This window comes from Cynocephalus volans, chromosome 5 (genome assembly GCF_027409185.1).
Source record: "Cynocephalus volans isolate mCynVol1 chromosome 5, mCynVol1.pri, whole genome shotgun sequence".
In the NCBI taxonomy this organism is placed as follows: domain Eukaryota; kingdom Metazoa; phylum Chordata; class Mammalia; order Dermoptera; family Cynocephalidae; genus Cynocephalus; species Cynocephalus volans.
In genome coordinates, this window is record NC_084464.1 from 43,198,393 (window position 1) to 43,210,978 (window position 12,586).

Consider the following 12,586-nt stretch of genomic DNA (forward strand, 5'->3'; position numbering starts at 1 on the left):
ACTCAAAACCTCTTCCTGCTGGTGAAGGGCACCACCCCCTCCTTTGGTGGCCCAAGGGGAAGGACTCATGGGACATGAAACCAGGCAGGCCGAGGTGGCCTGCTACACATCCCTGCCTCTCATCTGGGCAGAGGCGTTGTGGTCACACGTGTTCCCTAATCCAGTTCCCTAAGGTAGAAGCCACAGTAGAGGTTGGGGCCCAAACCTCAGGAACAAAGTTCCTTTACTTGGAATGGTACCTCAATTTTTTTTTTTTTCTTTTTGTGACCGGTAAGGGGATCGTAACCCTTGGCTTGGCGTCGACCACACCGTGCCCAGCCAGTGAGAGCACCGGCCAACCCTATATAGGATCCGAACCCGTGGCGGGAGCGCCGCTGCGCTCCCAGTGCCACACTCTCCCAAGTGAGCCACGGGGTTGGCCCGGTACCTCAATTTTTTAATAACAAGGACTTTTTTTTTAAGTGTTCGTTTTCTTCTTCACCCTCTTTTTTTTGTTTGTTTGTTTGCTTGCTTTTATTTGGCAACTGGCCAGTACAGGGACCTCCCTCTCTTCTTTCTTCTCCTTGTCGTCCTCCCCTTCTTTTTCTTCTCCTTTTAGTTTGAAATAATTATAGACAGAAAATTGCAATAATAGTACAGACCTGTCTCGTGCACCCTTCACTCAGCTTACCGCAGAGGCAGCGTCTTACACCCCGCAGTTACATTATCCAAACGAGGAAGCGATGCACGTTTTTCTCAGTGCACTGAGTTGCAGTAGGTGGATTTGGTACTTGAGACCCCAGGAATTTCTTTTCATCTGTTATGAGTAACAAAAATAGTTCATAGTTTTCAAAGGGCTGTCCTTTGAAGAGGGAGTGCTTTGAGTCCATTGAAGCCAATGTTTGTGGGGCAAGTCTGCAATTTTCTGGTCCAGTCTGTGAAGGGCTAAGAACCAGCAGAGAGGCAAAAAATGGAAACGCCCCTGCAGACTCTGCAGGTTTTCACTATAGACAGCACAGCTGATGGATATCGAAGGACAATTCAGGGACATAAGCCCTTGGCAGGGCAGAGAGCCAAAAGGCCAGTGCAGTTGGTTATGGGAGAAGTTACCTGAATAGTTTTGGGGGTTTTTTTGGTGGCTGGTCTGGATGGGGATCTGAACCCTTGACCTTGGTGTTATAGCACTGCACTCTAACCAACTGGGCTAACCGGTCAGCCCTTGAATAGTTTTTAATGAGAGACATTTCTCACATAAAGGTGTTTCCTAATGAAATATGAGTGAGGTTGTGGCAAACATTATTAAAATGGAAGAAACTTAAGTATCATCTAAGCCCTGAGAGTAATCAACTTATTTTTCATTAAGTCCCTTCTAAAGAGGCACATTATTATCTTTTAGGGAGATGAGCATAAAGCACAGGAACTCAACCCGTTGTGTTAAAATATAGATTTCTGGCTGCTTTTAACAGAGACGCAAATGACAATGGTTTAAGCAAGAAAGAAATGTCTTTTTCTCCCACCCTTCGACACAGATGAGTCAGGGCTCTGCCCTGGGTTCCATGATTTAGGGGGACCTGCTCTACATCCCCCACCTCATGGGACAAGGGAAGAAAAGCCAAAAGGATGGACTCACCCACGGAGCTTGCACCTCTCTCCTAAACTACATTGTAGGTACTTGAGACCCCTCAATTCCTGACACAAATGGCCCCCAGCCTATTTCTAAGCTCACATGGGCCCCTTCCTGGGGTCCGTCCTCCCAAGGGTCTGCCTTGCTGCTGTTGTGCTTGCCTGTAGGCCCCAGGATAACCAAAGGGTGGCTGTTTTCAAAGGAGGGTTGAGGCTGGAGCTTGGAGAGAACTTGGATCTGCAGGGAAAAGAGGTCGGGTAGACTGTAGGCAGGAGACCCGGAGCTGCCGCATTCTGCCAAGGAACGCTGAGGAGTCCCAGAATTCTAAATTCAAGCCTGGCTGTCTTAGACTGGATTCCCCAGAAAACAGATTCTAAGATAGATTTGCATGCAGGTTTATTGGGGAGTGCTCTTGGGATTAACACTTTTAAGGTTTAAGGGAAGCGGGACAGAAGGAAAGGGAGAAGTTGAACTACACTGAGGCTGTAAAACAGGAGGTGGCCAATTCCATGGGTGGGGGCGGAGGGGCCTCTGGCATTGGGAGAACCCTTTAAAGTTGTCTGGACTTGAAGCAAGATAACCAGGAATTTGTATGTCTCTTTTGACCAGTCATTGGATGTGGGCTGTCCCCAAAGAAGGGGACACCTTGGGTGAGGCAGTTCCTTTCAGCTAAGGGCAATTCCCAGAGGGGGAGCTGTCACAGCCAACACTCCTGACGGCTGGGGAATGGGTGACTTGATCCTGAAGGCAGGATTGGGGTTGCCCTTGACAGTACCTGCTGCACCAGCCTTCTATGTATGTTTATCAAGATAACTGCTGGAATGTATTTTATTTACATTTGTTTGCTTGACTTGTAACTTAAATCTTTAGGCATGTGGTATGTGGGCCTTCATTTGTGCTATTACCCCAAGCCCCGCAAATATTAGGGGTGAGTCTGTCACTGTCTCTTTTATAATTGTCTAGCTATTGGCCATTCAAGACTGATATGACAGCTCCATAGTAAAAATCTGTAACCCAGGCTACTTCCAGCTTCCACTCTGACACGCATAGGACACGGCCCTTATTCTCACTATCTAGAGGGAGTTTAGCCATTAGAATCATGTTCCAAGTAGGAGGTTGGACGAGGAGGGAAAAAGGAACAAGTCTCCTCTCATCAAGAGTGTTCCTTGAAATTGCACACACAATCTCTTGTTCCACTGGCTAGAACTTGGTCACACGGCCACACTGGACTGCAGCAAAGGCCAGGAAATATATCAGAATCTAGAAGGCCATATATACTCCACTAGGAAAGGGGAATTCTATTACTACAAGAGAAGGAGAGATCAGGTATTGGAGGACAGTCAGCTGTCCCTAGTACACCCTTTTCCCTTCTGGATATCACACAGCTCCTCTGAAGGATCCCCAAGACCCACATTCAGAAAGTGAGAAACACACCAGCCTGGACTACTGAATAGGTGGGCACCCTGTGATGTGGCTTCAGACGTGACTCAGTAGAAATGCAGTACACGCCATTCTAAAACTCCTCCTGGTCACACTCCCAGGTCCTGCCAATCTCTTCTGCTTCTTCTCTAAGGAATGGAGCTGAGGTCAGCTGTACCCTGAGACCCTCCCTATGGCAGGAAGCGGGTAAAATTAGTTTGGAAATAGACAAGTTGAAGGCAGGCAGGTGTAAGAGGGATTGGAAAACTCAGTTAGGAATGCTTTCTTTTTGTCTTCCACAAGGAATCTTATTGGGAGGCTGGATGTTGTCTGAGTATTGGTCAAGGTAGGGAGTTAAGGATATTTTCTTGAATGAAAGAGCTAATCTCCCTCCTCTTCCTGCTGAAATGTAATGTTTCCAAGATTTTCCTAATGTGTAGTGATTGTATTGAGCCTAGGGCGTGGATTTTCCATCTACTCTTTAAGTGGGATGAGATAAAACAATGTGAGAAAACATTTGTTCAATGATTGTCAAAATATTAATAAGTAGGTGGTGGGTAGATAGAGATTCAGCCTACTATTTTCTTTTCTTTTGTGTAAGCTTGAAAATTTCCATACCAAAACTTGTTTTATAATTTATCAAGGGGTTTACATGTGCTGATAATAAAAGTAAATTTTGGTTAGCCTTAGTGGGAGAAAATATGGAGACTTGGAGATGTGTGGGGTTTTGGACCTCCTAAATTATCCAGGTCAAGTGCCTTGAGTCAGGAAGTTCAAGGTAGCGGAGAAATACCTGCTCGCTCTTTAAATGATGCGACAGCGCCATCTAGGGGTAAGAGCACCTAAACTCCCTCGCGTGGGATGATGGCACTACTGCATTACGATGCTAGCGTGGCCTTACTTAACATCATTACGACGGTGATTCCAGTCATCTGTTAAGAAAATAAGATATAATTAAAAAAAAAAAACTTGAGGAGTTAAAATTATTGAAAACAATATACAAAAATGAAAATAGTGCAATGAACTACTATTTAGCTATAAAAAGGACTGGCGTTCTGATATACTCTACAATGAATGAGCCTTGAAAAAAACTATGCTAAATGAAATAAGCCAGACACAAAAGGGCAAGTATTGTACGATTCTACTTACATAAAATATCGAAAATAGGGAAGTCATAGAGATAGAAGGTAAATTAGAGGTTCCCAGGGACTTGGGGAAGTGGGGAATGGAGAGTTATTGCTTGATGGATACAGAGTTCTTGTTTGGAGTGACAGGAAATTTTGGAAATAGATGGTGGTGATTGTTGCACAACTTTGTGGAATGCAATTAATTCCACTGAATTATACACTTAAAATGGTTATAATGGCAAATTGTATGATATGTTTTACCACAATAAAAGACATTTTAATGAAAATAGGCAAGCCAAAAGTTTAAATCATTAGGAGAAAACTATATTTTATATGCTATATATATATAATATAAAACCTGAAATGGCATAAAAATAAAAAACCAACACACAAGAGCAAAAAGGACACAATGAAAAATCGAAAATTGTAAGTGGGAATAGTAAAATGACAAAATAATAAAATAAGCTGAGAAATCCAAACTAATACTAATGAATAGAGATTCTAAAGGGAGGGGAGAAAGTGTTTTATATTTGAAGTTAAAATTGGTCTCTCTTCAAAACTTGCAAACCCATCTGGTGAAATATGAGGCTCTTCAGGCTGAGGCAGGTGTAAAGTCCAGTACAACTCAAAGCGTTGGTCCCCCCAAGTCTGGATGTTCCCTGTGAGGGGCCTCCCAGGAGAAGTGCCATAGGCAGCAAGCCCCGGGTAGGACCCCCTTCCTCCTTCACCATATATGCAATAGTCTCACACCCATGGGGTCACACCCCCTCTAAGAAGCTGTCACAGAAAACAAAGTCCCCAGGACCCTGGGCTAAAACACCCCAAGTGTTGAGAGTAGAAAGAAGGGAAAAGAGAGTACGGAGAAGAGCAAGAGAAGAGGCAAAGGAAGGGAGAGAGAAGCAAGCAGCAAAGGAACAGAGAAGGGAGTGGTAAAGAGCAGGAGGAAAAGGAGGAGAAGGGCTGACAACAGACAAGAGGCAGGAGGCGGTGGCCAGGCTTTGCCCTTGTTGAGAGCCCCAGCCTCAGTCCCAGATGCCTTCTCTAGAGCTGGGGAGGGAAAAACCTCAGGTGAAGCAGCAGCCGCCGCTGAAGCACCTTCTTGGACTTCAGAGTTCATTTTGGAAAGAAGCTTGGGAGGCAGCTGGGACTCAGAAGGTCTGAATCAGGGAGAAGGGAAGCCGGTAGACACTGCTTCCTGCCTGTCTGCTCAACCCCTCTTCCCTAATGGTCATTTTTACAAGTCTCGGTGTTGCCACTCCTGTGCCTGGGAAGGGCACCCCACATGCCTGCCCCAAGCCCCCTCGATTTCCCCAAGGTTCTGCTTGGGGGCTGCCCTGTCACCCCCACTGGGTGAGTGAATGTGCTTCTGGACCTGGGGGGCGGGACAGGGTGGGGGCAGGTCTCCAGTCAGGGATCAGTTACCTTAAGAGACCTAATCACCAGAAATATCGGCATGAAAATCAGATGAGATCAGGGATCTAAAGCCCCGCAGAAGTGAAAGGCGAATGTCATTTGTTGCTCTTCTGCTTAAAGGAGAAATCTGAATCATCCCAGGGGATTTTGGGCTTTCTGTTTCTCTTTTCTTTATCCAGGTGGAAGAAATCATGGGTGGAGGATATCAAGTCCTTAAATCTCAAAGAGTATGGAGAGAAGTTGTGATTTTCATAGGGAAAGGGACAGTAGGAGGAGGATTTCGGTGTCATTGTGGACAGAGTCATAGGGAAAGAGGCTATGACCACAGAGACCTGGAGCAGGACAGTGATTTCAGGAGCAGAGGAAGCAGGCGAAGGAGGTGCAGCCCTAGCTATTACTTTGAGAACTCCGGGGCTCACACATACAGTCTGAGCAAAGACGTTTGCTACCATCCCCACCGTTGCCGCCATCTCCTGCTTGCAAAGCTCCCGTAGGGCTCTGGCCGCCGCGCACGTCCCGCCTCCGCCCGCCCTCTGGAGGAAGACGGCGGCGGAGCGCGAACGCGGGTTTTCTCTTTTTCCGTCTTCCAAGTGTGGGTGGGACTGGCTGGTTCTCACTTGGTTAGAGCGTGGTGCTGACAGCACCGAGGTCAAGGGTTTGGATCCCCATACCGGCCAGCAGCCAAAACAACAACACAAAAATGTGAGATCATACTCACCTCACAGATAATTAATAATTGTAGCGAGGCCAATTAATGATTATAGTGTTGGCAGTAATCGGAATGACAATAGCTGTGGCAGTTGGGCTAAGTGATTTACGTTCATCATCTCATTTCATCCACACAGAGAGGGAGGTGATATTACTATTCCCATTTTACAAATGAAGAAATGGGCTTAACTCTCCAACCTGCTGCCGGTCAGCAGCTACTTCTGCCAGAATTAATGTGCTCATGCAGTAAACTGCCTAGTACTCTGAGTCCCGGTTCCTTAGCGCGGGTTCCTTTCCTTTGTCTTCCCCTGGGAAGCATCGTTTACTGTTCATGACAAATGGGTTTGCATCATATAAGAGGCAAGGGAGCTGGCTGCACTGTGTATTTTGCCCAGGCAGATCCCTTCTGAGCTCTGAAACAATCCTCACTCCCAGAAAAGGAACTGGGACAGACACAAGATTACTACTGGATCTTCAGTTTAGGAATCAGAAAGCTCCTTAGGTGAAATGCTCTTGTTCACAATCCAGAGTGTCTACCTTCTAGTAGCAAGATGTCTGGAAAGAAAGGCCAGCTGCCAATCAGAATGTTGCTTGGTGACCAAGAAATCAAAGTCAGGAGAGGCAGATATTTTGGGGTCTTTCATCCAGGTCACAGTAAAACTCAGTCTTGGAATAAAACATTGCATTTATTTATACCAGCCTTGTTTTAAACAAAATCTAAAATCTAAAATAGCCAAACATGTAAGGGGTTCGGATCCCTGTATGGCCAGCTGCAAAATAAATAAATAAATAAATAAATAAATAAATAAATAAATAAATAAAAATAAAATAAAATAAAATAGCCAAACACAATACAATAGAATAAAAAATTATGACTAGGGCAAATGATGAGTTAGAAAAATCAGAAAAGGAAAAACAACAGTGAGGGTAATATAAACATTATGTTGTGGGGAGATGTCACAAATTTGGAATTGCGCTCCCTAGCAGCCAGTTCAAAGAGGAAAACACAATCATTGCATGGCTACCAATGTCCATAAGGTAAAAAGAGACCAGAGCCTCAGAAGTACGGCTACTCTTTTTTCTTAGACCAGGAGGCAGTTTTCCTTTGGTTCCCATGGACTGGCAGTGGAGTGATAAAGTGAACAACATCTCCACCACATCCTTACTATAAATACAAGTTTCATAGGATTTATTCATTTCTTCCAGTGTCCATGTGACAGCTGGTGGCACTATGATCAGGCAGAATCAGAGCAATTCAGTCTCATACTGGGTGCCAATGCAGATGGTCCAGCTTAATCCAGGGATGGATTCTAGTGTAATCAGGAAATAGGTGGCACATGCATTCTTCCATCAAACTGACATAAGAAGTCTCTCTCTCCACCCATCTTTTGATATGTAGAGCATGACTGTGAGTTCAATATTATTATACGCTTGACGTGGGAAGCCACTTTGGGCTGCTGATTAAAGGTAGGTTACAACAGAGTAGTCATGGCCTGTCTCCCTCCCTGCAGGGAGTAATGACTAAACAGCTCACAATTCTTGTCCATCGGGCCCCCCCACTCTCCTAGATTCCATAAAGGTCATCCTCTTCTGCAGCCAATTTCTTTCCTCAGATGGAACGTTGTACCACGGATTTGATATTTTCTTCTGCGATATTGTGAAAATACGTATTTAGTCTTTGTCCCCGTCTCCTGACATACAACTGCTAAAATTCTTAGAATCTTCAACATGTGGGCTGGCTGGTTAGCTCAGCTGAAGAGAGCACGATGCTGATAACACCAAGGTCTGGGGTGTACCAGCCAGCCAGCTGCCAAAAAAACCAAAGAATATCCAAAGGGATGAGTCTTTTCGTATGCTGATCATGGCTGGCAGCCCCTGGGTAGCTTCTGGATGGGAGCCGGTCACAGGAAAGACCAAGGTGAGTTTATTCCCACTGCACATCCTCTGGAGAAGGGAGAGAGGCTGAAGGTTAAGTTGATCACCAGTGGCCAATCATTTAATCGGTCACTCCCATGTTATGAAGCCTCCATAAAAACCCAGGAGCACAGGGTTCAGAGAGTTTCTGTGAACACGTGGAGGTTCCTCAAGGGTGGTGCAACCAGGAGGGTGTGGAAGTTCTAATCCCATATCTCGCCCTATGCATCTCTTCACCTGTATCCTTTGTAATATCCTTTATAATAAACAGGTAAACATAAGTACATGTTTCCTTGAGTTCTGTGAGCAGCTCAAGCAAACTAATCGAACTCAAAGAGGAGATTGTGGGAACCCTGATTTATAGCTGTTTGGTCAGAAGTTCCAGAGGCCTGGACTTGCGACTGGAATCTGAAAGGGGTTGGGGGGGGAGTTGCAGAGACTGAGCCCTCAACTTCTGGGGTCTGATGCTGTGAGAATTGAACTGAAAGTCACCTGGCTGGTATCTGCTGCAGGCTTGCTTGCTGGTGGGGAGAAGTCCCCACACATTTGGTCACAGAAGTCTGTCTACTGTGTCAATGATTGTGCTTGCTGCTGAGTAAGAGCAATGGAAAAACATACAGTTTGCATGTTTTTCTCAACAGCTTCCTTAGTTCTAGTCTCCATCCATGCTTGCTTCCCAGGGTTACCCTTTGCTTAGTGTGGAATATACTATAAAGCAAATGTACCTCACAAGGCCTGGTTTTCCAAAGCCTCGCAGTTTCAAATATTGATCTTGCAAGGACAGGAAATTTTCCCCAGGCTGGAGTCTCTGTTGCAAGATAAGAATTGTGGCACAGCAAGGTTGCTGGCTCAAAGACAGATGAGCTACTGATTGATATCTAAGTTGCTGGAAAACTGTAGAGGGAGAAGGAATGTTTGCTAAGATCAAGCTTGTGTTGATAGGACCACTTAAATGCCTTACTGGAACGTCATCTGGCTTGTTTTACTGAAAGTTACCAGCCTATATTGTTAAACTATAACCCCCACCTATGTTCTCTTCCTGTAACTTCCTGGTCTGGAAAATAAATGCAGGAAGAAAACCCAAATTTGGGGTTAATTTCCTGAGGAAGGATTGCCTCTCGCTGGAGGGTCCCAGGGAAATTAACCACTTCAGGGCTTCTCACTGCTCAGAAGAGATGGGCTTTGAGTAATCCTTTTCATCTCCGTCACCCAGGGGAAATGGGGTGACAAATCCTTGGGGGACGAAGCAACACAAAGCAACAGCTTGGATTTATTTACTCCCCAATTTCCTCAGAACCATTTGTGATTCTTCCCCCCAGATGATGTCTCACTCACTGTGTGCAGATTCCCCACAACTCTCATTCATGGGTGATTATCATCTAATTTCGCAGAAAATCCTTTCCTGGCTGTGTGACTTTAGGCAAGTTACATAACCTCTCTGAGCCATATTTTCATCATTTATAAAGTTGATAATGCCTGCCTTGGAGGTTGTTTTGAATTAGGGTAAATTTTAATAATAGTAAGGGCAGCAAAAGTTTATTGAGTTCTTAATGTGCCACACACCAGACTAAGCATTTAACATGCAAATGTTTGGTTGACTCATCTCAACAACCCTATCTCATGGGAACTCTGATTATCCCCACTTTACAGGTAAGGAAACTGAAGCTTAGAGCGCTTAGTGCCTGGCCCATTAGTTACAGTAGTCACAACTATAATTATTTGATGTCATGAGAAAGGCACTGCGGGCAGGGGAGTTCAGAGGGGAGTCAAGAGAGACTTGAACAATGATTTGTTTGCAGGTGGATGGGCTTTTTTGTTGTTTGGTTTGTTCTCATTATAAACCCAGCACTGCATATGCTCCTTGAAAAAGTACAAAGTTGAAAAGTCCTGAAAAGCTTCCACCACCAAGGATTAACCACTGAAAAATACCTTGACAGATCTTTCTCCATGAATATACTTATTATAAAGAGATCAACCCGTATGTCTATATTACTTTATTTTTTCTGGATATCGTTTTTTTCTTTCCTGATTTTCACTTTGCTTTCTATCTTGTTCCTTCAGCCTCTCCAGTAGTTTAAAACATGGACCTTTAGTTCTAGTCTAATTAGTGATGACTCTTAAATTTTTAACAAAGCTATTTAAATTTATATTTTTATTTAGCATCAAAGATTAATCAGTATCTTTGGTCTTCCCCCTGAACCAAACACACTTTCACTCCCTTCCTCTTTCTATTCCTTCTACTATACCCTCCTAGGATTCTCCAGGTTTTGCTAAAATCTCTGGAACTGAAATCTGGCAAATGAATGAACCATGTAACAGGCAGAGGAAGGGGAAGTGGGGGTAACAGGAACAAGGTGCAGAGTGGCCAAGAACTCCAGGGTTGGCCAGGCAGCATTGCTGGTGGGGGCTCTGGTGCATTCATTGGCTCTGCAAACGCCTGCTGAGTTTAACCAGTGCTTTCTGCCCCAGCAGAGAGCAGGGCCCAGGGTGAGGGCAAGGACTACAGGGAGCCACCACAGCCCGGAGGGGCAGTTGGCCACACATGAATGATCTTCAGCGCCAGATCCAGGCTCTGCAACCTGCCAGTACCTGAACAGAGGAGTAGTCTGACTACTGACTTTTAGGAGGGGCTGGACGAGGCAGAGCCTGTGGGTATGAGGGCAATTAGGAGATTGTTGGAACCACCCAGGCAGGAGGCCACGAGGATCCCCATGTGAGACAGAAGGGCATAAACAGGAAACACATTTAACAACTAAACAAAAGCACCTCCCTTGTGCATGAGGCTCTCTCGCACTGTGTCAGGCCCTGTGTTTCCTGTCTTGGCGACTTGCCCGGCTGCCGGCTGCTGCCAGCCCCTGGCAACGCACAGCACCTGCACTGCGTCAGTGCGCTTAGCCGCCGCCTGCTCGCCTTGTAGAAGGCCCCGCAGGAGTTGCACTGGCCCCTCCTCGGCAGCTCTCCCGGGCCCTCAGGCTTCCCTCGGTCCTGCAAATGCCCAGGATCCCCCTCAGGGCTCACACAAGCCCCTCACCCACACAGGGCCACCTCCCGCGGTGTTCTTTGTATGAACACACCATCATGCAGTCGGTAGGTTCCAGCAGGAAGGGATCACGCGTGTCTCCCTCCTTCCTGTAGCCAAGTGCCCGGACGTAACAAGTGTGCACCAGTGAAAGAGTGAACGATGTAACCTGCTCCCAGAAGAGTGTCCTAAAGCCAGTTGTTCTTAGTTGCAGGTGACTAATAACAATATAAGTGACCCTGGAGAGGAGACTGAGGAGGTGTCAGGTAAGGGGAGTGGGTGGTAAAGAGCTTGTCTCAGTTTGCTGGGGCTGCTGTAGCAAAGTACTGCAAATGGGACAGTTTAAACAACAGAAATCCATTGTCTCACTGTTTTACAGCTGCAAGTCTGAATTCGAGGTATCTGAAGGGTTGATTCCTTCTCAGAGCCATGAGAGAATCTGTTCCATGCCTCTCTCCTGGCTTCTGGTAGTTTCAGGCTTTCCTTGGCTTGTAGATGGCATTATCCCTGTGTCGTTACATATTCCGCCCTCTGTGTGTGTCTGTGTCCAGATTTACCCTGTTTATAAGGACATCAGCCATACTGGGTTAGGGCCCACCCTAATGACCTCTTTTTAACTTGATTGCCTCTGTAAAGACCCTACTTGCAAGTAAGGTCACATTCGAAGGTACTAGGGATTGGGACTTCAACATATCTTTTGCGGGGGGGGGGGACACAAGTCAACCCATAACAGGGTTGAATGTGGTCACATCTCAAATGACTGTAGCTCAAACAGGCCATAGCTAGGTGAGAATGACAGGTGGAAAATGACTGAGCACTTCATCCTATCCCAACCTGATGACTTCAAAGTCTCTACAGTGACCTGGCTCCCACGTCACTTCATGTCACCTGGAATGTTGCCTAAGTCACTCCCTCCAACTTTCACCACCCCCATGTGACCTCCACATGTTCCTCGTCTTCACTCTCACACAGACCCTGATCCAGGCTATGTTCCCCTCCTTCAGTCTCTCCACAGTATAGAAAGTCTTCGTGGCTAATGATGCCCATACCAATAAAAGTAGGAGACAACAAGCACATCATGTTAAGTCAGCGAACTCAATGTGAAGTGTCTATCTTCAAAGTGGCCAACAGAGGAGGTGGCATTTTCACCACCAACTCTCACGTGGACCCCAGCGCCTAGGCTTTGGTTTCAAATACTGCTCTCCACTCACAGAAACCAGGACCCCTTAGAAAGTGAGGCTTAGGTGATAGCTGATCCCATGTCTCGGGGCAGGAGAGGATTAGGACAAGACTGGAAAGTTCTGTTGTTGCCAGAAAACAAGGATGCCTTCAAGAATATCAAAGAAAGTCTAAAGAGGTCCAAGGAACCAACTTAAAGAGCTC